The following is a 5,331-nucleotide window of genomic DNA, read 5'->3' as shown; positions in this document are numbered from 1 at the left end:
GTCACAACTATTATTAATAACTTTTAATGCAATAATATGTTCTATTATTTGTTATTTTATTTTGTAACAACAAATAATCAATATTTAGATATCTATTTTGTAATATTTCATATTTAATAAAATGATAAACATCATTACTGTTTTGTAATAATATATAATAAATATGTTTTGAATTTAATTGAAAAATATTTGAGTTTACCTCGGTTATTTCAGAAAACATCGGTTCCGTCTTCTTATTCTCTATCCCGCAACGCATTCTTGATGTTAAGACGATACGAATCTCCCTTCAGCTTATAGTTGCAAAATATGTAAAACGAATTTACTAGGGCATATTTTCAATTCTCTATATTATTTCTAGGATTAATTGTGTTTACCACTCATCAAAATAGATTTTTTCCCTTCATGTACCCTTTGATTCCTTTATGATTAAATCTTCTTAATTTAGTTTAATTTTTTTAGCCTTGGATTAGTTCAGTTAGAATATTTTTTTGAGCATACGCGCGATGGCTTACATTATGTATACATATAGCGTATCAACTGTATCCAGTCTCTATGGTTCTTCTTAGTTTTACCGTCTATTTTAAACAGATAAAACGTCTTCAATCACCAAAATTAATTATTTTTTTTTAGTCCTATTCAGATACGACTTGTAGCAGACATTCATGAACAACATATACAAGAGCAGTCATAAAAACATGCTATAATGCGAAATAGTAGTTTTCGATACAATCCGTCAGGAGTTCGAAAAACAAATTTTCGCCCTCGTATCGAACACTATTTTTTATTCGAATGAAAGATTACACGAATAATAAAATGCATCGATTTCATATTTAAAATTTTGTGGCAATGTCATTTTTTGAAATGTCATGTTTTGAAGTTTGTAATTAAGTTTAAGTACTTTTTCAACTTGAAACACCTGTGGTCTTGGGATGGTGTATGCATGTTGCATACTCTGCATGACATTTGCGCTTCTTAAAAAGATCGTGTTTTACGTGTGACAACATCGCAAAAGTAGATAAGTAGGCCATTAAAACGATTATGAGACTGAACTTGTAACAAAGTTATAATTTACAAATTGTAAGTAAACTTGAAAATACGATCAATAGTTGTTGATAAACCTATGTAATTCCTTAAAAAGGCATTTCGGTTATTTTTAAATAAAAATACTAAAAAATATATAATGATAGTGGCAAGTTCAAAGTGTCACATTTACTTTGTCGCACACTGTGCGGCAAAGTCCGTGCGTAAAAGTAAAAAAAATGAACGCTAAAGAAAAGTGCTTCTTTTTGATCATCGCTTCTGTTCGCAAAATGGCACTTTGTGATTCATTCGAATAAAAAGTATTAAGTAATGCTGAACGCCAAAAACGATTTCGTGCTAAAAAAGGAGCATTAAGTAATAGATCAACTCAAAGTAGCACTCTACAGTCGTCAAAGGAATAAAAGTGACAATTTTTCCAAATAATTTATTATAAACTTTCGCTTATTCAGTTCGTTTTTTGATAGGAAATTATGTAATTTTTGTTCCAAATCCGAGGCTGGAAAGTGATTTCAAAACTTTTCACAAAGCGACGAAGGATGCGAAATTTATTTCATAATTTTTCGAGGAAAATACCTTAAAAGGATTAATGTGCAGAAAGTGGAGGATGGGGCGCCAGCTTGCAAAAAGCTGGTAAGAATGATCTCTAATCCATCAATTTTTCGCCATGAACTGTTTCAGAGAAGTTTACGCCAAAATTTAGTCCGAATGTCTGCAAAAGTCAATACAATTTGATTCATCGGAAAACGGAAAAAATAACGCGCAATTAACGGAAACTCTTGAACATCGAATAGACTCAGTCTGATTTTCCCGACTGGTTTTCGGGACAAAAAACACCGTTCTTGCATGTCCGGTGTCAGATTTCGGCTTGGAAAAAAGACATCTGCGGAAAATACCTTAAAAGTGTCAGCATTTTTAAGTAAAGCTTTAGAAAATTGAGCATTTAGAAGAAAGAGTACCTGGCCATAAACAGGAAAATTCTGAAATTTTGGAGAAATTTTCAAAATATTATTTATAAGTGGCCATTAAAATAAATCTGAAACAACTAAAAAAGTCATCAACATTTTCCCAGGAACGGAGCTGAGCGATTGCGCCGGTGCGTTGGGTGGGCGCAGCACTGCGCCAACTCCTAAAAATTCATTGAGTTACCCAGGCCTACTTCAACATGCACATTTTTCGATGTTCTTGCCGAGGCGCAACCGATAAAAATATCCGAAGGGTAGAGAGACAACGATGCTGCCACAAATTCTCGATCGCAGGTGTTTCGGAATGCGCACTAATTACAAAACTAATTACAACCGCTATTTAAAAGCCGCTTTATATATTAATAATATTATTTATTTGGCGGTGTCGCAGTGAACCGACGCTGAATTTCTGTTATTTATCACTTTGAAAGTGTTATCTGGAAGGCCGCGAGCGGGCCCTAGAGTTAAGAGCACTCGCTGGAAATTGCTCCAAAATACGCCAGCTTTTCTGCTTTATGTGCGTGTTTACCAATAAAACATTCCACTCGGTTCTGGTTTTTCTGGTCTTTCGCAAAATCTCAACTTTTCTATCAACAAAGAGACAAAATGGTCAATGTTGTGCATCCGCCAGTTGCGTTATACCCCGGTGCGGAGTGCGTTAATTAGAGGCGCCAGATGAATAAATCATAAGCGCATCATTCAATTCGGTTAAAGGTATCATCAGTAATTGACGCCTCAATCAATAATAGTAATAAATGTCCTGCGAGCCGTGGTTAAAGCGCGTCTGTCCTGGACGCCCTACGTTGCCGACATGGAGAAATTATCTACAGGTCATCTGGCTTGCTGATGACTCCCCATGGACGACATCAATTATTTGCAACAAATTCAAATTCAAATTCAAAATTTATTAAAAATATATATGTAAACAGAAAATTATTTGTCAATTTACAATTATATAATGTAAAAAATATTTGTTGAGTACCTAGATACCTTATGTATCATATATAATTTATCTATAATCATACCTATAAGCATAATATCTTGAGGTTACAATTTTTTTTTATATCAGTAATCATATTTTTATTTTCTGTCCTGGTTTAACAGTAATCCACATAGCATACCATACATATATATTCTTACCTAAAACTAGCAACTTAAAACATTTTCCCGAGAACTCAACTTTTGAGAAAGTATCTGAACAAATGTGTTCCTGTGGATAGTAATATATTATTTGGATTTTTTATTAAACAAATTGAAGTTATTTATTGATCTTATTACACTTGGCAATAAATTATACAATTTTGGGGCTACATAATTAAGAAACTTAAGATGAATTGTTTGATTATTTTTTCAGGTAGAGCAAGAAAGTTGTTAGATATTTGACTTGTGTTGTGGTTAAGTTTTACATATGGTTGAGTATTTTTGTTCTTATGGGTAAATGAGCATGCTGAGTGTATGTATAGCAATGATATGTCGCTAATTTCATTGTTATATAACTCTCTAGTAGGATATAGTTTGTCCTTTCTGTAAATTATTCTTAAAATACCCCGTATTATAAGGCCATATCTAAGCAATGATTCTACTAACGATTTGTATACTTGTAGGAGTAGTTTTCTGTACAAAAAATCTCGAAGAACATAGAACTTATGAATGAGTCCTCGAACTTTGCCTGTCAAATAGTGTACATGTTCTATCCATTTCAAATTTTGGTCCACTATGATTCTAGATATTTTACCTTTGACACAGCCTTAATTTCAAGGTCTGGGTTTATTTGGCTAACCATGCTAAAATGTGGCTTATTGTTATACTGAACGAGATAAAATGGGTTTTCGTGACATTTAGTGATAATTTATGTGAATCTTGACATTGTTTTACCACATCCATCCCGTCCATTGCCTTCCTTCTAACCTCATCCCACGAAACCCCTGAAAAGATCAATGCTGTGTCATCAGCATAGGATACAATCTTGCCATTCATGTTTAACCCCAGCAGAGAATTAATATAGGTTATAAACAAAATGGGCCCCAAAATTGTTCCCTGTGGAATGCCCATCTTAATGTTTAGTGAAGAACTTATTTGGTTATTGACTTTAACATATTGTTCTCTGTTACTTAAATAACTCTGAAAAATCTCGATCCCCCGACCTCTTACACCATATTGTCTCAAAGAACTAATCAATTGATCATGAGGAACAGTGTCAAAGGCCTTTGAGAGGTCCAGGAAAATAGCCAAGCATTTTCTGCTTTCATTCAGGTTATTAATAATCTCAGATGTCAGGCTGTACTGCAAATCTCAACAAACCCAAATTGTTTGTCCGACAGAATTTTAAATGTTTTTTGCAGTTTTGCAAAGTTATTAATTAAACTAATTGGTGTATAATTTTCTATAAGCTTTTTCGAGCCTGATTTGTGTACTGAAACTATTAAGGACTTTTTGAATAAATCTGGAAATATTCCTTGTCTCAAACATTCATTGTCTCAAAGAACTAATCAATTGATCATGAGGAACAGTGTCAAAGGCCTTTGAGAGGTCCAGGAAAATAGCCAAGCATTTTCTGCTTGGCAATGTCCTGCTTGTCTTCATATGTATTATTGTTTGTTGGTTGTATCTTTTTTGCCATTTCAATTCCAACATTTACAAAGTATTCATTGCAGAAGTTATCCATTCTTAGGTTGTCGTCAAAAGGGGTGTTATTAGTGCCATTTATGGAGAAATTTGTTTCTTTTTTGTTATGGTTAAGATTGGTAGCATCATTAATTATGTTATATATTTTTTTAGGTTGTTTTTGTTGTTATCTATTTGATTTTTATAATAGTGATATTTTTGTTGTTTTAAGAGTTTATTTAAAAAATTTCTGTAGTGTTTGTAATTAGCTTCTAATGCAGAAGTATAATTTCTTAAAAGTGCTCTCTTTCACTTATCTCTATGTTTAATGGAATTGATCAACCCATCACTAATCCAATCTTTAATTTTTTTATTATTTTTAAACTTAATTTTTATTCGAATGAATCAAAAAGTGCAATTTTGCGAACAGAAGCGATGATCAAAAAGAAGCACTTTTCTTTAGCGTTCATTTGTTTTACTTTTACGCACGGACTTTGCCGCACAGTGTGCGACAAAGTAAATGTGACACTGAACTTGCCACTGTCATTATATATTTTTTAGTATTTTTATTTAAAAATAACCGAAATGCTTTTTTAAAGAATTACGTAGGTTTATCAACAACTATTGGTCCTATTTTCAAGTTTACTTACAATTTGTAAATTATACCTTTGTTACAAGTTCAGTCTCATAATCGTTTTAATGGCCTACTTATCTACTTTTGCGA

This window comes from Dendroctonus ponderosae, unplaced genomic scaffold (assembly GCF_020466585.1).
Source record: "Dendroctonus ponderosae isolate FM_Combo_2020 unplaced genomic scaffold, Dpon_F_20191213v2 Dpon_F_20191213_10, whole genome shotgun sequence".
Lineage (NCBI taxonomy): Eukaryota > Metazoa > Arthropoda > Insecta > Coleoptera > Curculionidae > Dendroctonus > Dendroctonus ponderosae.
Note: the sequence above shows the minus strand (reverse complement) of the source record.